The following is a 21,504-nucleotide window of genomic DNA, read 5'->3' as shown; positions in this document are numbered from 1 at the left end:
AGGCTTTGTACGGGAGGAGGTGTAGGAGTCTTATTTGTTGGGATCATAGTGTTGAGGTAGTGGTTTTCGGACCACAGATGGTACACGAGATGATCGAATAAGTGAAAGTGATTCGTCAAAATATGAAAGCGGTACAAGATCGACAAAAGAGCTATGCGGACTTACATCGTCGGGACATCGAATTTTAGGTTGGGGATAAGGTTCTTTTGAAAGTGTCACCTATGCGTGGGGTAATGCAGTTTGGTAAGAAAGGGAAGTTAAGCCAAAAGTTCAATGGCCCTTATGAGATTTTGGACCGTGTGGGAGAGGTTGCTTATCGGTTAGCTCTATTACCACCTTTGGATCGCGTGCATAATGTGTTTCATATGTCTCAGTTATGGAAATATGTGAGTGACCCTTCCCATGTGTTAGAGGTGGAGAAAATTGAGTTGGACGAATCCTTGTCTTACCTTGAAGTGCCAAAAGAGATTCTTGATCGCAAGGTTCGCAAAGACTAGATCTAGGGAAACTGTGTTACTCAAGGTTTTATGGTCCAATCACAATGTTGAGGAAGCAACTTGGGAGGCGGAAGAGGTTATGAAGGAGCTCTACCCATCTCTTTTTGATCAGGTATGTGTTATTACGGGGACGTAACCATGTTTCTTTTAGGGGGTAGGAGATGATCGCATAAGGTTTTGGTACGGTTTTATGCCGGTTTTGGTATAGTTAGTGGTTGTTTTTAGTCGGTATGAGTTGTGTTTGGGTTTTTTTTTTGAGTTTTCGTTGTGTTGGTTTGTCGTAGTTGAGTTAGTAAGTCTGTTTTTGAGTATGGTTTTTAACTTCGGGGACGAAGTTCATTTTTAAGGAGGGAAGACTGTAATACTACAGTTTTATGAGTTGTTAGGTACTCTATCGAATAAGGCTTACTCTGTCGAGTAAGTTCGTTTTGCGTTCTGGACAGTGTTCTGCCTAAAAGGTACTCGATCGAGTAGGGGAAACTCGATCGAGTATGGGCTACTTGATTGAGTACCTCAGTTACTCAATCGAGTACGTTGGTCTTCACGGGTTTTTGGTCGGGTTTTGATAGCAACGCGAGAAAGTTATATTAAGTGGAATCATCAGTTTCTTTTACCTTTTTACTTTATTCTAAACTTTTTACAAAAGAGAACAAGACTACATTGCATCCTTCTCTCACATTGCTATCAAATCAAAGGGCTTGAGTGATCGGTTTTCGGAGTTCTTTACCCCTTCGAGATCGTCGTATTGTGGGTAAGATCCTAGTCCAGTTTTTATGTTAATTCGTTAGTTTTGGTTAAACCCTAATTTGGTTATTTGGGGGTGTTTGGGAGTATTATTGATGATGCTTTGTAATTGTAGGATTATATGATGAGAAGAGGTGATTTCGTAGAGGAGCGCTTTTGATCCGCTGTTGTGTCGATTGTGGTGATTGCATTTCACGTAGGGTTTCCTATTCATTTATTGTATACATGATTATGAGATGGTTGATGGTTAATTGACTTGTGATTATATCGTAATTGGTTTTGGTATTGTTGATATTGTAATTGTTTATTGTTGTTTGTCTGTGGTTCGCGAGGTGCGCCCTCGGCTGAGTGGAGTCACTTTCGGGAGTGGCTTCACGCCCTTGATTCGCCCCTTGTGGTTCCCGTCACAAGGGGGATGTGCGCATTACGGAACATTGGTTGATCGCTCGATGGATATGAGCGGGGCTTAGGTGGGAAAGGTTGCGGTCCCCCACTGGCGGTGTGGAATACTTGTTCCGGCTGGTAATCAGGCAGGGCAAGACCTTCAGGCTAGCCAGAGGATTGGTGATGTGACGGTGTTGGAGAATTGTGGCTATGTACTTGTTGTTGTATTATCTTATATTGCGGATGCAGTAACTGACCCCATTTTATTGTTTAAAAAACTGTGGTGATCCATTCGGGGATGGTGAGCAGTTCTTGAGTAGGTATGACTTGGATGCGCGAGGGTTAGCTGGGTAAACGGTTGTGAAACCCGGTTTGAAAATCGTCATTACGACGGCATGAAAGGTGTTTTATTGAAACGTTTGTGAAAACCGGTTTGAAAATCGTCATTACGATGGCCTAAAAAAAGTGCAACGATCGGTGAAAGACCCAGGTTTAAAATAGCCATTATAACGGCGCAAAAAAGGTGTTTTGAAAGTTTGGAAATGACACGGAAGGACTTATGATCACATAGCACATAAGCACTCGCAGTTCATTATATTATACATAATGCTGACAAGGGTTTTGGCCTAATAAGGGTGGTTACACACCAAGCGATAAATCCCCAAATTTCGAGAGGGGTACCAATCCAAACAAAATGTGTAAGGAGGGTGCCCTAGCCTCGTGTACGAAGGAAATGAATGCTCTTTGACGAAACAGAAATGTGTAACGTCAATGGTATGCATGACGCAATCGGGATTACAAACGCGGGGATGAGAAAACTCACGCCGACGGGACGAGCCTATTGGTCGATAAAGGTTAAGTGTAACACCCCCGAACACCAGAACGCCTTACCAAGGACCATTCCAGTGTATGACGGTGTCACCATCTCGGTTTCCCGAGGAAGTAGATCAAATCAGACAATAAAAAAAAATTATAAAATATTAATGTACCTTATATAATACGACTCAATAAAAACTCTTTATACCAAAGATAAAACTACAACACTCATGACACAGCACTTCTACACTGGTAGCGTGATGACTCGATCCCTCCAATCCAAGCAGCCACAATCAACAGTACCTGCTAAGCCAACTGCTCACCATCCCCGAATGGATCACCGCAGATACCATAAAACAACACGGGGTCTGTACTGACTAATCAAATGTAAAACAGATAAACAATGTAATCAGCTGATCATCCTCTAACCCAGTCTCCCGATCTCGCACAGTAACCGACTACACACCGAAGTGTGTAGCCCTGCCAGATTACCCATCGCAACAGGTAATCCTCGCCGCTAGTGGGTGACTGCAGCCCATCCCACCTAGTCCAGCTCATCAACGAGCGACTAACATTCCCTGTCCCTTAATGTGCACATCCTCTCCCGTGACGGGTTCCACGGAGGGCGAACTAGGGTGTGAAGCCACTCCCGCAAGTGACTCCACCACAATCACAACACACACAGCACCCCAGCTGTCACCACACCTCCACACCAACATCGTCACAACAACGCCCAGACACCGATGATCAGCAGATAACAATAGATATGAAACAATACCATTCACAATCAATTAACGGTACTGAGTAGGAAAACCTACCTCGTCACGACCATGAGAGACATCTATAACAGCCAAGCAGGACTCCAATACGCATCCTACAACGATAACCATTCCTATTACACAACTATCCTCAACAAACTACCCAAAAGAAGCACAAGGCAGAAACTTACCTAACACACGCCTCAACGGCGACACAGACGACAACCACGCACGCCATCCTTCCTAAGTGAATCCCGTCCTTCCCATGGTGAAGGTTTAGCCTATACTCATGAGAGTGTGTAGAAATGGGTGATAGGAGAGGGAGGCAGGCTAGGGTTAGAGAAAGAGGAACTGTCGAGGAAATTGGAAATGAAATAAATCTCGCGAACTTGTGTTTTATATTAACGCGTCAACAGCCGCCATACTTGGTCGAGTACCAGAGTACTCGGCCGAGTAGGCTCTACTCGGTCGAGTATTGAAGATACTCGGCCGAGTAGCCTCTGCTAGGTCGAGTAAGTCATCCTATAAAATACGGTTTGTGATGTTTGTTTTTGTGTTTGACTCGTTGTTGGAGTCGGGATTTGAATTTTGAATCGGTTATTGGTTCCGTGTTGGTTTTAACTCTAGTTAGTATCATTGAGACCCCGTCGTCGTGCATAAAACACTCCAGATACTTTTGAAATGTTTTGAAAATGTTTTGTTTTTGAAATCGTTTTGAGTTTTCCAACGTATAGTTATACAAACTGTCGATTAAACGTAGCAATTCCTAAGCATGTTGTAGTCCGATAATCATCGAGTGTTTGTTGAGGATTCATTAGATGCTGGGTATCTACAACACTCTTAATGCATTATGCATTTTGACATGTTTATGATTGATGGAGGAAATAAATTTGGAAATGGAAACTGTTTTGTGTGGATTTTGCGCAAGGCGAAATCAGGTCAGGGTAGATTTGGACAGGGTTAACTAGCTCTAAATGCCCTAATAGTCAGGTCGCCAGGGGCAAAATATAAAATGTAAACGTAATAAGGAATAACAACAATGAGACAAAGAATTTTGTACGTGGGAAACCCTTAAATGGGAAAAAACCACGGGCACCAAGCCAGGAGAGGATTTCACTATTGTATTATGTATTGAGCACTGATGTGATCAATATTTGAGCATATTTAGTCCCCAAATTAGCCTCAATCCTATGCTTTTTAGTGCATATTTGGGTCATTTACTATCTTTAGTCCTTTGTTTTGCATATTCTTTGAGGTTTTGTTTCCTTGGTAGGAGAGGAGTGTAAACCTTGCATTTTCATGGCAAAATAGAGCTAAATTGATCGAATCTAATGACCAAGCATCAAAGAGAAGACAAGACTAGAAGGCCTTTGTACATAATGTAGTAGATGGGCAATGATGAAGAAGATCCTTGCATCCCCCACAAAATCCCGGAGGATTGTTGGAAGAAGAAAAGAAGAAAAGAAGAAAAGGAAGCTGAGCCAAAATCCGCTCGTCCCAACCATCGGGACGCCCGTCCAACAGCTCCCCTGGACGCTTGTCCTTACCACCAGGCCGCCCGTCCAGCAGCTCCCCAATCCGCCCATCCCGACTCTTGGACGCTCGGTTGTACTCCAGCGGAGCACGTCCTCTTCTTCCTTCCATTTGAGATGCGCATATTTTTGGAAGACTAGCTAAAAGGAGACCCGCAGCTTTTCTTGAGAGGAGTGATTCCTCAAGGACTTAATCGTCATTTAAGCCCTTAGTAACCCTAATTTGTGCACCTAATCCCCACTATAAATACCCCATTAGTCTAATTAGATTATCATGTTCTTCTTATCAATCTTTAGTGTAGTTTATATTATTCTAATCTCTCTTTAATCTTGTAATCAACTTCTAATCAAATATTAATACAAATCTCATTTCCTTAATTTCTCTTTTGTTCATCTTTTATTTTGGGTAATTGAAGATAATTTGGGTTTATTGGGAGATTGACAACCTTCCATCAATCATCAAGTACTTCTATTATTCTTTGCATTATTATTTTGGAATCATCATTAGGTATAACTCTCTTAATCCCTTTTTAATTATTGTTAATCATCTTTATTTATTCATCATGTTTTGCTTTGTTAATATGATTGACAACCTTGTTAACATGTTAAACTTGATAACGAGTGAGTAGTTTCCTTAACTAGAGTTAATGGGTAATTAGGGGAAACCAACATGGGGGATGATTCATGCTTAATTTAATATGTTTTCATAATTTATTTGCTTGCTTGTTGTGATCTCAACTTATGCACATGTTATGTTTGATGAAATGCGAGCCTATGAATCCTTGCATTTTTTACCCATCACTTACTTTTTCAATGAGACTTGTAAGACATAAACCAACTCGAGTCTCATTAGACCATGCATATAGTTGAGTTGGGATGATTAAGTCGACTTGTAGGTATTGTACAATCTAATCGATTCGGCTCCGGGACCCAAACCTTCCTAGGATTGTAAGATATAAACCAACTCGATCCTATCACAACAATAATTACTTGCTTATAATTTGAGAATATGTTTGTATGATCAATTCCCATGAATCCCATATGAACCAATGACACCCTAGTACTTTTAATCAATTGTTTACATCTCATTTTAGTCATCTTGCTTGTTTACTTTAATTGTTATTTAGTTTAGTGATCTTCTTATCTCAACCCAAATTGTGACACCCCTAGACACCACTACTTGCAATCGAAAATCCTACATCAATACCCGTCCCTTGGGATCCGGCCTTTACTTGCCTCTTTACTAGTAGTAGAGTTGTTTGTGAAGTTATAAATATTGTTTTGGTCTAGGTGCTCCTAACGACAAGTAACCGAAATCTAAGCTCAAAGCGGACTCGAAAAAAATTGCGCCGTTCTAAGGGGACGGTGTTAACTTGATTTGATTTTCTTTGATTGTTATTAGTTGTGTCTTTCTTTGCCTTGGGGAAGTAAAACTCCTCAAGGTTTGTTCTAATTGTTTTCGAGTTGTTTGATATTTTGCATGTCTAGAAGATCACAAGGTAACTTGTTACCCATTGATCACGAAATTGAAAGGACTTTGACAACCAATAGAAGACTGGCTAGAAATATTTTGAGAGGTATTGGTGAGGTTGTAGATATTCAACAAAACACTATTGAGTTTATCAACCCTTTTTCAAGAGAGGGTGAGAAGAACCCAACACAAAATCAATCACACAATCAACCCACAATACCTACGTTTTCATCACATTCCATACAAACCGAGGAAAATCTACCCAATGGAACTCCCACACCACAACACTTAACCGGAAATTTTATTGAAAAATCCGCATTTATCCAATTAGTCGAAAGAAGCCAATTTGGGGGGATGCCTAGTGAAGACCCTCATTCCCACATGGAAATTTTTTGTGACTATTGTGATGCGATTTCACAAATCGGAGTGACTCAAGACCAAATTCGATGGGTCTTATTTCCGTTTTCTCTAATTGGCACCGCAAAACAATGATTGAAAAGCCTTGATAAGGCTACTCTTGGAATTGACTCTTGGAAGAAGTTGGCTCTAGCTTTCTACAAAAAATTCTACCCTCTCGGAAAAGACTAACATGCTAAGAGCTCAAATCACGGGTTTTAAGCAAAGGGACGAAGAATCTTTGTATGAAGCTTGGGAGCGAATTCAAAGGAATTTGTACAACAATTTTGGAATGGTCTTTATGAAGACTCAAGAAACATTCTCAACATGGGATCAAATGGTATGTTCACCGAAGTTGACGATAATCAAACTTGGAACGAGATTGAGGAAATGACGGTCCATAATTCACAATATAGTAGACCTCGCAAGGCTACTAGAGGAGGAAAGCATGAAGTGGACTCTATAACTCAATTGGGTGCTCAACTTAGTGCTCATATTGATACCATCAACTTTAAATTCGAGAAGGGTATGGCTAAGCTTGAAGAAGCCTAAAAATCACCAAAGCATCATGTTAATGCCATGGTGGCATTTTCATCAATCCCAAGTGGGATATGTGATAATTGTGGAACTTTGGGACATGACCAAAGTGAATGTAGGGGAACGAATGAGCAAGTGAATGCTTTTCAAGCATACAAAAGTGGTACCCCTTATTCCAACTATTACAATGAAAACACCAAATTCCACCCAAATCTGTCATACAAAAGCCAAAATGTTCAAAATCCTCAACCAACATACACCCCACCTCCCATGAGAAACCAAATCAAAGACCCTTTTTCAACCAAAACCAAGGTTATCAAAATCAAGCTCCATACAATCAACAAAATGACCAAGGTTTTGATGTAAAAAAAGCGGTCCTTCAAATGCAAAAGAATCAACAAGAATTTTTCACTTAAATGCAAAAAGATAGCCAAGCAAAAGACATCACCATCAACAACATCCTAGCCCACACAAAAATTTTGGAAACTCAATTGACCCAACTAGCATCTTCAAACTCTCAAAGACAAAAGGGGTAATTACCACCTCAAAGTAATCCCCCAAGACATGAAACGGTTAGTGCCATTCACTTGAGGAGTGGTACGAGATATGAAGGACCAAAGAAGCAAGTTGAGGATGAAGTTGTGGAAGCTAGTAACAAGGAAAGAGTTGTGCAAAACTCTGGGAAGAAGAACCCACCAATCAAGAAGTTTCAAAGAAAAGTGAAGAAAAGGCCAAACAGAAGGAGCCCATTGTGATTAGACTTCCATTCCCGAGTCGTCAAGCCCTAAGTTTGATGACCAACTTGGAAAATTCATGGAAATTGTGAAGAATTTAGAAGTCTCGATTCCTTTCACGGAATTGATCAATCATGTTCCGGCCTATGCAAAGTACATGAAGGACATCCTTACGAAGAAGAAATAAATCCGGAAGCTTGAGACTGTTGCCTTCACTAAGGTGAGTAGTGCCATCCTTCAAGGGAGTTCACCTCCGAAACTCAAGGATCTGGGAAGCTTCTCCATTCCATGCACTATTGGTGACACTACAGTCAACAAAGCTGTATGTGACCTTGGGGCAAGTGTTAGTGTCGTGCCATATTCGGTTAGCAAGAGGCTAGGAATGGGAGAACTCAAATGTACCAACATCACGCTTCAAATGGCGGATAGATCAACAAAGACACCTTTAGGGGTATGGGAAGATGTTCCCGTGAGAATTGGAAAATTCTTCATCTCGGTGGATTTTGTTATTGTTGACATGGAAGAAGACTCCAACATTCCTATTATCTTAGGAAGACCTTTCTTGCACACCGCGGGAGCGGTGATCGATGTGAAGCATGGAGAACTCACCCTTGAAGTGGGAGATGAAACCATCATTTTCAATCTTGACAAGATCATGAGAGCTCCCCGATTGCATGAGCCGTGTTTTATGGTTGATCACTATAGCCGGAAGGATGATAGGAAGAAGTTGGAATTGCAATGGAAAAAGAAAGTGGATGATGCTCCATCAAAAGAGCAAGTAAATAGCAACAATGAAAGCTTGAAAAGCTCACTCATGACAAGTGAAGAAGATGGCCTCATTGGCCAAGACAAGAAAGAAGGAGAGTTGTCTCTATCAACTCAAGAAATTTTTAATGATCAAGTAGATGAAGTTTGCGGTCTTTGGGATGATGAGTTCGAAGGGATATTCAATCCCTATATTGGTAATGCTATGAACCAAGACCATCATTGAGAACAACAAGTGCAAAAATCTATTGAGGACCTTTATCATGATAATGAGCAAGCTTTCGACTACTTCTTCAAGGTGTTGAGTAACATCAACAACACCTTGAACATGCCCTCTTGACATCTCACATTGGATGAGAGTTTGGTGGAGTCCTTCCTAAACCACCATTTCTAAATATTCTAACTCCCTAACTTGTATTTCAATTATTACATTGCATTTTTGTCATTTTTGGATATATTTTTGTGCCTTGATCTAGATATTCATCATTTTGAGAAAAGTGAGGGAGGGACTTATAATTTTAATGGTGTGTAGTGCTTTACCTTAGTGTGGGGATAGCAATTGCCTAAGCTATTCATGCCTTTGTAGTGCCCCTACAATGAAGAACACGAGAATTGAAGAATGAAAATGACACGGGTTATGATGTACCCACGTATGGACCTGAATCCGTGTGGTCAAGGAGGAATCCGAGCATCCAAATGGACAATCCGCTCGTCCTGAAGAACCCGAGCGTCCAAAGTCACCAGACGCTCGTCTGGTAGAGCTTCAGAATACAAAAAACTAGTCTGTAAAAGAATCCGAGCGTCTCAGCTGAGAATCCGCTCGTCTTGTTCTGGACGGCCGTCCTTCACAAAAGACGCTCGTCTTTTTAATGGCAAAAATCTGGGATTTTCTCTGTAAAGGAATCCGAGTGTCCACCCAGAAAGATGCTCGTCCCTACCCAAGGAATCCGCTCGTCTTAGAAGCAAGACGCTCGTCCTGTGGCGTCTTTTCCTGAGCCAAACATTGAAGAATCCGCCCGTCCCGATGCCTGGTCCGCTCGTCCTCTGCTGCACTTTCAAATATAACGGTTGATTTAAACCTCTTTCTCCCTTTCATTCTCATTTCTTTAACATACAAACACTACCCACTACCCAAAAACCCTCATCCTCTCCATCAACAAAATCAAATTTCCTCAACCAAATTCAACCAAATCAAATCCAAACTTCCTCACAACAAAAATTAATCACTCCTTTTGCAACAACAAGTGATTCAAACACCAAAATCTTCAACCTTTGAGTCGATTTTTAGGATACAAAGCAACATTCATTCATCCTAAATCGATTTGGGTATAACTAAAAATTGAAGATTTCAATCTTTCATTGGTGTAATCAAGCAAAGGAGAATGGCAAGAACTAAAGGAGGTAACAAGGCACCCCCAAAGAAGACACTTTCCAAAAGGCAACTAGCTCTTCAAGCAAAATAATTGTCAAAGGCTTTGGTAGTCCATGAGGCAATGTTGGAGGTTCAACAACAAGATCCCCCTATGGAAGCTACAACATCAACAACTCCGGTCATTGAACAATTATCCAATTATGCGGAGATAACTTTCACTTCCGACTCTCATAGGGAGAAATTCATTCTCTTTGCTAAGATAACCATCATGACTACTAAGTTTATTTGTGAAGATGCATTGTCAAAATTGGGTGTTCTTGAACAAACCAAAACCTTCTTTGAGTCTATGGGATTGGGTAAATTGTTTACAATGAAATAATTGACATACCCCTCCCTCACCTTGGAATTTTTAAGTTCTTTGAAAGTCACCAGGGTGGATACTCGAACCAACATCGAGTTTCGTCTTGAAAATGTTGATAGACGCATAACTTATGGCGAATCGGGTAAAATATTAGGCCTTAGTGATAACCCGAAATATACAAAGACTCCTATCAAGTATGACCCCGCTCCTCTTTGGATGGCAATTTCCGAAAAGAAATTCGTACGCTTTCATGATTGTCGTGCTCTCTTAGTCCACCATCCGGGCATTAGAGTATGGCATAAGGTCATTTGGAATACTTTGATAGCTAGAAATGGCACAAATTATCTTACCAAACTCGATTGTATTCGTCTTGAGTCGGCCTCGAACATTGGGATGGAATTTACCAAGCCATACAATGCTCTAATACTTTTGGTTGAATGATGGCTTAATGTCGATTGTTGCAAAGAAGGCACCGCCTTTATTGTTAATGGAGGACTAGTTACCCATTTGGCTAGGCATTTTAATCGGGATTTCAACAAAAACAACACTTACGTGCCGGTTAAAGGAGGCCATCTTGTTGATATGGACACCATGATTCACAAGTTCAAGTGGGTCAAGCATGACACTCTTGACGACAAATATGGGTGGTTAACAAATGAAGCTAGATCCTTCACCTTGCCTTCCAAAATTTTCCGATTGAATGTTCACCGACCGAACTACCTTCTCCCACTCTCCGAAGAGACCGAGTATATCATTCAACAACAAAGGGGCGAAATTGCCGAGCCCTCCTCCTCTATTATCACCCCACCTTACCCATTTGAATACCAAGAGTTCAAACCCAACGATGTCGAAATGGGAAATGATTACATGACACTACGCATGAGGGGAATGCACAAGCAAGCTTACAATGATAGAGTGGATGCTTACAAGGCCCAATATCCGCCCCTCCTACATCTAGCTAGGCAAGGACTTCTTGATCCGTCTTGTACTTTGCCTAGTTGGGGGGATAAGGAAGTATTCTTTCCTAGCATTCCTAGTGGTGGTAGACCGGGTGGATAGGATATGGTTGTTGAAGAGGGTGGTGACCAAGAAGAGGTTCAAGAAGAAGAAGCTCAAGAAGAAGAAGAGGAAGAGGAAAGTGAGGAAGAACAAGCAAGTGAATGTGAGAGTGGACATGATTCCACATCTATGGAGGTTAATGATGCCTCAAGAGATGATGATGATGATGATGATGATACAATGTGTGGGGATTAGCAAACTTTGGAGGTTAATACATTCTTACACCTCTCTTAGGGTTTGTCTACTTCTCTTGTTTTTATTTTATCTTGATCATTTATTTTGTGGAGTCCTAGCAACATTAGAGGACTAACACCGTGGCTTCATTAAGGTGTTCTTTATCTTTGTTCCCAACTTGTAAAATCCAAAATGACAATCTTTAGTTTCATGCATTGCATTCCATGTGCATAAACTCCCCCGAAATTCATGACGTTAGAAATAATGTCTATTTTGGTTTGGGGAAGTCCATGCATATGCATTGGGAGCTAATTTAAATTATGCTCTCCGCCATAACAAAAACACATGCATCATGTAGTGTAGCTTAGTATAGCTTGTATTTAGTTTAGAAATCATGCATGCTCATTGCATAATTTTCTATCGTATTGGCCTCAATGGACAATGCCCATACTAGTGTGGAGATGGGAAATTCTAACTTGACATTTATTCAAAATCCAAAAAACAAAAACCAAAAATTTCGAAAAATCCAAAAAAATTTAAAAATTTCAAATTCAAAAACATGTTCATTCCTTTTTAGTATAGATTTGTATATATTGTTTTGTATATATTGTGTTTGTTCATCCTTGTTCATATTGATTGACTACGCCACATCTGAGACATAAGGATATTGAAGACCGCATGGTATGATCTTTCCAATCTCCTTTTTCCTCTTCATGTTAATGACTACGTGGCTTCATTTTGATTGATGCGGTATAAACAATGTGAATTTAGGACTTCTATTTAGTTTATATGATATACTAGTTGGTAGAAGCATATGCATTAGGATGTATATATGTTAGTTGCATCATGGCATATAGTTGCATTTAGGAAATTTTTTTGTAAAACCGTCTATTTGGGAAGCTTGACAAGTGTATATAGGCCCTAGTAGATGCTTTTTATTCTTAAGACTTTGCTTTTTAGAATACTTGTAAAACACCCTAGGATGTGTCATGCTAGTATCCTTTGACCCATGGATTAACGCTTAGTCAAGAGTACCTTGTGGTGTGATAACTCCTTGGCTACCGTTTATTCCAAGGTGACCCTTGAAACCATGCAACCATCATTCATCCATGTTCTACCATACATTTTGTCATCAAAGGGAATGGGCACAAAAATTACTCAAATTGAGTTCAAGAAATGAAATGAAAAGTCAAAAAGTTTGCAAGTTGCATCAAAAGAAAAGAGGAGTAAAAAAAATAAACTCCTATGCTTCAAAAATAAGGCACCCTCGTTACTAATTGGGGTGACTTTGAAAATGTTCAAAAGAAAATGCAAAAATCGAAAAGTTGTCAAGTATTGAGATGCCAAAAATCAAAAGAAACGGCAAAAAAAGAAAGTGTTCTCAAATGTTATATGCCACAAGAAATTGGGGGGGGGGAAACAACAACAAAAGCAAACTCCCAAATGAAACTCAAATACTATTGATCCCTTTATCCATCGTATCCATTTTTGTGCATGGTAGAGAGGGGACGACCCTTCTTCTTGTCTAGGAAAGAAGGGGAATTCAGCAATCCTCCAGTGTTTCTAACACCATAGGGAGTCTATTCTTGACAAAAGCATTTAACGATTGAGGACAAAGGTACCCTAGCTTGACACAACTTGGAGGTGATTTATTGGTATCCTTCTAGGCTTAGTAGTTTGAAGAAACCATATCTATGAAAGAGTGTGTACCCTTGAATTGCTTCCCCTTTAGATAATTTCCGCCACTTAGATGAGGAAAGTGGCTATTATTTTTGTAGATGCATCCATTACTTGATTTTGTGTGCTTTAATGATTGGATGTGTCGCCATTTTGGCAAGACCCACCTTGCCTTGTGTAGACACCTCGTTTCTGCACCCCTCGCAAACCACCCGGTGATGATTGGGCCGCATGTTTGGTACGCGGAACGATTTGTGACAGTTCGTAAGATTATCGTCAAGTGATTGCTCAAATATTGCTGTCTACCTCTTAATTGTCATCTACGTGCCGATACGGTCGTTTTGGCAGTAATTAGAGTTCATTTGGAGTCCGGGTCAAAAACCGTCTTCATTTCCTAAAACCGTCAAATCCCGAGTCAAAGCAATGTGCTTGTCTACCTAAGGTTAGGATGTCATAAATGTTGAGATTATATCTCATTTTGAGTCTCATGTCACTTCTTTAGGCTAAAATTAAAGTTTACATTACAAAATGTGCATTTCATTTAGCTAAAATGACAACCCAAACTTTAGGCCTATTTTACGAGGTTATAACGACTTTTTTGGGTCAGGCCTATTTCACAGAAAATTCTAGATCTCTTTCTTAGCTTTCCAATGCCACCGAAATCACCTTAATCCGAGTCTTGTAGAGAAAGTTATGTCTAAAATACGACAGGCTGTCAAACGCGTTTTCTACGCGCAGAGGAACCTACCCGGGAAAGGACGCAACAAGTGTTGCGCCTCTTCCAAGGGACGCAGCTCTGCTGCGCCTTTTCCCAGGGCTTTCTTTTTGTCCAAGTTTCCGTGTTTTAACCTAAGTCAGTTATTTCCGGATCTTTCTTTCCGTGTCCTAGTCTTACCATAATTCCTCCGTGTGATTAGTATAAATAGGAGCTTTCGTTCCTCATATTTCTCACGCGAGTGTCCGCCCTTCTCTTCTCCCTTTGCATTCTAGACTTCGTTCTTACTAATTGGCGCCTACGTGCTTGGACTTCCGACCACGTAAGCTCGGATCTTTCCGGGTACCAGCCTTTCCGTTGCATGACCGACCAATTTGACCAACTCCACATCAATCAACTTAATTAACTTAATCGTTTTCCTCTTACGAGGGCACTTTCTTTGCATTCGCGTCGAGCATCACTAATCGATATCTTAGTCCTTCTCGTTTCGTCAACATGTAAGTCTGAGGGTGTAATCTCTCCTTTTATTTATTGTATTTTATTTATTGTATCATCAATTGTAAGGTTTATGTCGAAAATACCTCTTAAAATCGATTTCTCAAACCATGTTTTAAAACCTCTTTTTACGGATTTCCAGTAGATAACCGTCGAGAAAGGACGCAGCAACTGCTGCGCCTCTTCGAAGGAGCGCAGTTCCTGCTGCGCCTCTTCGTGAGGCTGCCGCAGTTCCTGCTTCCTTTCTTCTTCGTTCGTCCTCTGTTACTCGTCAAGTTTCTCTCTCTTGTTTCGTTTGTTTGTTAATTCTTCACCATGATAGCATATAATTCACATGTATATTATAATCATCACCATTAGCATGTTTTAATCGTCACAAATCCGCCTTAAATCCCAAGTAATCAATATTTGCGGGTTTTCGTCATTAAATTCATTCCGGGTTGTAGAGATTCAATTCATTCATATTGGGTTTCTGGAATTCGTCTTTGATATAGTTTTCATCTGTTTTTTGTCGTATTCATCGCATATTCGTCATTAATCCATCGTATCTAACCTAATTAATTGGTTTAATTTGTTTAGTTTGTTAATATTTTTCACTCCTGTAATTATTCCATCTTGTAATTAATTTGTTCAATCCGTCTCGTTCATGTTCTACTGTTTTTATGACCCATTCATATGTTAAATAACCTATTAATCACTTTCATCCGAGTAAATAATTTTAATCCATCATTAAAATCACCAATTGACATTAACGGCTTGCAATTACGGCTTCACGGCCAGAACTGAGCCAAGGAACAGACGCAGCGTCTGCTGCGCCTATTCCAAAGGACGCAACTCTGCTGCGCCTGTTCCTGGCTGAGTTCTGTCCCTGAACTCCGTTTCTGCCTTGACCTAGTTTAATTGGTTTACATATTAACTACCTATTATTCGTAATATCACGCTAATTCCTGTTTGTTAGTTTATTTAATTCTTTCTTTCATTCTTTTATTCCTTTTTCTCAAATTATCCGTTTTGAAGGTATTTTCGACATAAATCGCCCATCCCATTGTAATTAATGTAATTTTCATTATTGTAATTTATAATTATTGTATTTATTTTATCATTTGTTTGTTCTCACATGTAAATGAGCAATAAATCCTACTTCGACCCAATTGTATGCTAATTACGTGTTTCACCGACTTAGTCTAATTCTCACATGTTAGGATTAAAACTTGGATGTTGCATTGCATGCATATAGCCGACGATACATCGAGTATAGACAACTTCCCTAATCATTAGTAGAGGCCGCTATCGAGGCGGGCGGGATTAGGTGTTCGATCAAAAGAGCTTCCTAATACGTACCCTCACCCCTTACTCCAGATCTCCGTGAGCACCCGTGTTCATTGGCATCCACGAGAGTCATTCTAGACATAGAATGCTAAGGGTAACGATTGCTTAGTGTTCATGTCACTACTTTGTGTCTTGACATGACACGAGGTATTCGAACGGTTCCAATTTCCCATAAAAATTGGTGGCGACTCCATACAAAATGCAAACGCTTGTTCCCCGTTTCTCACCAAGCGCCCCCGTGGGCGGCCCGCTGTCCACAGTTTGGCGACTCCGCTGGGGATAATACACTTACGTGTAGCCAAGGGTGAAACTTGAACGAGGTTAGGGAATAGTTTGTACAAGACAATTGTCGGTTTTCATAACTCGGTCTTCCTAGACCGTTTAATTCGGCCTTCCTAGGCCCAACCCAACCCATTCGACCAATCGTCCCGTCTAAACGGTCCTAATTCTTATTTGGGCCTAAAGATGGATAGCGATTGACGTCATCCATACCATGATGCTTACTTTTGTTTGTATCAAGGGCCTTCACTACTTGAGGAAATGGACTAGGAATCGGCCTTACTCTTGTTTGGCACGAGCCTCTCCACAGACTTCGGGTTTGATGGTTCGGTATGGCAACCTACCCTTTAAACCAAAACCTTTCTAAATGCACTCAGCATCCCGTTATAATGCTTGTATAAATGTGTAAACCTTACGTGATCACCACTTTCTAAACAAAACCATGACGATTTTTCAAAAATCAAAACCCATTTTAAAAATCAAAATTTCGAAAAGGCCATTTGATTTAGCGCAAAACCAGTCCAAACTCTGTCCATATGTCGAGTCAAACTTCGGGCCTAAAACCCATTTCAAAACTAAATGAATAAAAAAAAACAAAAAACAAAAAAAACCAAAAAAAAAAACAAAAACATGTTTTAATCAAAAAATTTTCAAACCGTGTAAATGTAAATATGTAAATTCAATTGGGCTAAATTAGAGTCAAAGTTCAAACCGACTATGTCCTAGTCGAAACTCCGTCGAGTCATGAACCCGTCTTTTCTTTACATTTTGGGTCTTTTCAAGTTCAAGTCAAATCCTAAGGCGTCGCGCCGTCATTGTGGACCCCCTACCCCAATTCAGTTAGGATCTAAAACACTCGAGTCACACGTTCCGAGGCTCAACACACGAGTCTCAATGGGCCTTATATTTGAGTCTAAACTACAACAGTCTTCTTAACACCTATAAGCAAACCTCAAGTCCAGAATCAACACGTGTCATCAATCCCGTCAATAAGGTCAAATGTATAAATGTCACTCCGTCAAAGTCAACACTCGAGTCTAAATTAAAGTCAAGCACCGTGGGTTCAAACACGAGAAGTCGCTCACGACATTTCATGAATTCACAAGTCAACTCTAGATTTGTCATTTTGTCCCTTCCTTGTTTGTTGCATTGGTATGCGTGATCCCATGTCGAATCGAGTTGTAATGCGCGTCATTTCTGTCGAGTAGGAATCCAACAAGTTCCGTCAATCAGCAAGGTCACGAAGCGGTTCAAGCCACAATCACCATGTCTCTCCAGGACGTTTATGTCATGGTCCTACGAGTTCAAGCTACAGTGGAAAATCTGAGCATTCGCGTCCTCACCCTTGAAAATGGAATGGTGGAAAAGAACACACCATCTAGAGAAACCTCTAGTCTAGGTCATCCAAAGCTTACCTCTTGTAATAACCATCGTCCTAGAAAGCCGAAAACATCCGAAAGGAAACCTGGGAGGCATCAAAGGGTGCTTACCGATTTAGGCATGTCTTATGCCGATGCTTTGAAGAGACTCTCTGCCCAAGGCAAGCTACATCCAATAGGACCGACTCCGGATCCACCTTTAGAGAAACAGATGAACCTCTGGAAGGGCAACAAATACTGCTTATATCACCAAGGTAGAGGCCATGATATTGAAGAGTGTTTTCTCTTGAAACACACCATCCAAAATATGATCGAGGATGGCAAGCTTCCTAAGCCACCTTCTGTCGCGCAATCTAAGAAAATCGACCCTCTTGGGTCTAATATCATTAAACATGACGAAGAATCATCTCTAGACTGTTCTCATCTCCTCGATCCTTATGACAACGGAGATGTCAACATGCTTGAAGACGACGATATCCAAAATGGAATGCTCATGCTTTCCATTGCCTTCAACAATAGATTTGCCAAAATGGAGGAGACTATTGATAGCTTAAACTCCCGACTTTCCAACATTGAAAACCAGTTCGCCGAAATGGGTAAGAAGCTTGATGCCCAACCTCTCAAAATGAAAAGTGTCCAGACAAACCCTCAATTTGACAGTCCTAAGGAGAAAGCAACGAGTGGGCAACCTATTCTTATTTCTTCTCATCCAGGAATCAAAGTTAATAAAGGCATCCTCATGGATCCTTCGTCAAAGAAACCTAAAACCCTCCAAGGGCATTTCCAAAGGCTTCCGAAAATAAGGGCACACCTCCTAGGAAATTTACCAACGTTGGTATTACATACACCGATGCCCTTCAGAGACTCATGGAGCGACGAATGTTAAAGCCTATAGGACCTACACCTGACCCAGAGAAGAAGTCTAAGTTCTGGGATGAGAATGCCTACTGCAAATACCATAGAGGCAAAGGGCATGATACAGAGAAATGTTACAAATTAAAACATGTCATTCAGGATATGTTTGAAAATGGGAGGTTGTCCCTCTCAACCTTTGACCCACAACGTAGCTTAGGCAATCCTCATGGATATACCAAATATCAAGAAACTCTTCTTGACTATTATCCTTTCAGTGTTCCCAATAATGAGGACGGGGTGCTCAAATGGGTGAATGCTCAAAGTCAGATGTCGAAGCCAGTTGCTGGAAGAGTAAACGTTCAAGCGTGGGCCGATGATTACGAGTCTAGATCTGAAATCGAGTCAAAGTCCGAGTCCGAGTTCGAGTCTTAGGCTTTCTATCCCATAATTGTTCCAGTGTCTTTCTTCGTTTTCATTCCTAGTGACAACCTGGGAGCTGTCCCACGAGTCACATGTCTTTTCGAATCTATGTTAAAAATATTCATTATCCATTTCAATAAAAGCACACTTTTCAATCCACATATTCTATCATATCTCTTCCTTTCCCCTTTTCCTGTGACAACAAGAAGCGATTTGAGACATTTTAAAATGAACAACAACGTACGACAGTCGATGTGAGTGCACTTAGATGATGTTCCATTCTAAGTTGTAGAGGACCTGAAACTCCGTGTTCTTTTTTTACCTATTCCATGTTTGGCAATAGAAACCACAATATAACCTTAGTTTAGGACGAGCCTATCTCAAGAGATTTTAGGACGAATCCAGGCCATCTCCTTGTTAACAATCCACGACGGAAGGTAAGCCCATTCCCCACAATAAATAACCCGTGTTACTAAAGACCAACCCGCTTCCCACCAAAGGTGCTAGTCTGACCCAAATCCATGGTAGCAAGCAAATCCAAGACGATACGAGCCATGATCAAAGACAAAAGGCTCAATCAAGAGAAACCAAGCTCAATATCCAAGGCCACAATTATGACCATAATCCAAGGCAAAAGAGTCAAAATAAGAATAAGGCTCAATCAAGCAAGTCAATACCCAAAGTTAAAGTCATCCTCAAAAACCTGAATCAAGAATCTGAGCAAAAATCCGAGATATATTCCGGACCAAGAATCTGAGTCTGAATCAAGAATAATATTATACGGAATACTGCTGAAGTCTATATGGAATCAAGACACCAATCAAGATGGTCATTTAGCACCCTCACTTAGCCTTTCACACATTACACACCCTAAGTCCTTCTCGAGACCGTTACAGGGAGATAGTTAGGAATTTTGAGAATCCTCTCAAGCTCGTCAAATATACCCATCCTTTAGGGCCAAGACATGGAAACTTGATCCCACGTCATTTTAACCTACCTTTATGTGCTCGGGCTACATCAAGCCAAGAGACTCCATTTCCAAGCCACATTACAAGCCATAGCCCCATAAAGCCTTAACTCCACAAAATCAAGCTCCAGAGATTTGTTTCATCAAAGCCTCTTATTACCGAGCTCCACATTCCAAATATCCTATCCAGTTTCACCTTGACCCATACACGGAGTCTTCAAATACTTTGCTACCAGAACGGGACATACCCATATCATCCTTAGGGTCCACTAAGTGCGCTCACATGACAAGGAAAATTTTTACAAACCTAGTTATACCTCTTTGGTCTATGATCAAAGGGAGTTATCTCAAATCGATTCTTCGAGTCACCAAAGGAATATTACCCTTGTGACCCCTGCACTTTAAGGCCCTAACAACGTAGCTTAGGCACACACCTGAACTACGAGCATGGTTTGATTTCACCTTTTCAGGTGGATACGTAGGCAGTCCTTTCTTATACAAGAAGGATACAACCGCAACATCCAAACAAAATTAACTAAACCCCTGAACTACGATCTGGTTTGATTTCACTTCACGTGGATACGTAGGCAGTCCTCAAGGACACAACCATCCCCACTTCCAACTTTCAATCTCAATTATCAACCACCTCAACCATCAACTTTCAACCTCTATTTCAAGCTTACAACCTCAATTAACATCCTTTCCACAACCAACACCTCTATACTGGGGGCTCCTTATTGTCGCCCAGCCTCTTTTTTTTTACCAAAGTCCAGAGTCATCTTCTCATCCTGGGGGCTTCTCTTCCAAGATGCCACCCTTCCTTTATTCCTCTAAGTCTAGCTAGTACTCGGTCTGGACAATGACAAAGGTCTTAGATCAATTCTCCAAGTCATTGTGCCTCAAGAGGGGTCTCTTTTACAGCAAACGGTGGTGAAAGAAGTCCTAGTAGACAGATGATCCATGGCTCATGCCTTGCCTTTATATGCCTTCATCATTCTTGCAATTCTTATACCTTTGGAATCGATACGCATTGTCACCCACACTTGGCTAGGGGTTGCGCATGCTTAAGCAAAGTCTGTCAAAGTCATCCCTGTGTCGCGTCAAACCTAAGTCTATATTTTGCGTCCATACAAGGTCTGTGTCATGACAAGCCCTATGTCTAAAGCCCATTGAATATGCATAACGCATTACAAACGACAAACTTCTTTGAACAAGTTTTAAACAACTTTTATAAAGAAACGCCTTTTGCAAAATCTATGTGTTTCCTCATTCGAGGTCCATGTGATAATTGCTTACGTGCATGTGTTTATGTTCTATTTGCATATTAGATTGCATTCTTGTGTGGCTAATATTCATGCAGGTAAGTATCAGAAGCAGTGCTCGCTCCGACTGGGGGCTTCACCCAAGTCTTCATTCTCCCAAAGACAAAAAGATTTCAAAGTATTGCTCACTCAAGATTTCTTCCATGACGATCAAGATGTTCCTAGTCGTCAAAATATTTGTCCCCAGTAAGCAAAAAGATATTTTGCAAAGATTGCTCACTCAAGATTTCTTCCATGGCGATCAAGATGTTCCTAATCGTCAATATATTCCCCAACAAGAGTTCGCTTGAGACCGACGCAAGCAGATTCAACCTCAAGTTTTTGCCAGAGTTCGCTTGAGACCGACGCAAGCAGATTCCCCAGCAGTTTCTACCGACGTCCTGCTACTCCCAACATCCACGCGGAGTTCGGCAAAGGTGTCGTTCTCCAGAAGTTCCCAAACCAGAGCCTCCTTCCTTAGGTTCGT

Source organism: Silene latifolia, chromosome X, assembly GCF_048544455.1.
Source record: "Silene latifolia isolate original U9 population chromosome X, ASM4854445v1, whole genome shotgun sequence".
Taxonomy (NCBI): Eukaryota; Viridiplantae; Streptophyta; class Magnoliopsida; order Caryophyllales; family Caryophyllaceae; genus Silene; species Silene latifolia.
Note: the sequence above shows the minus strand (reverse complement) of the source record.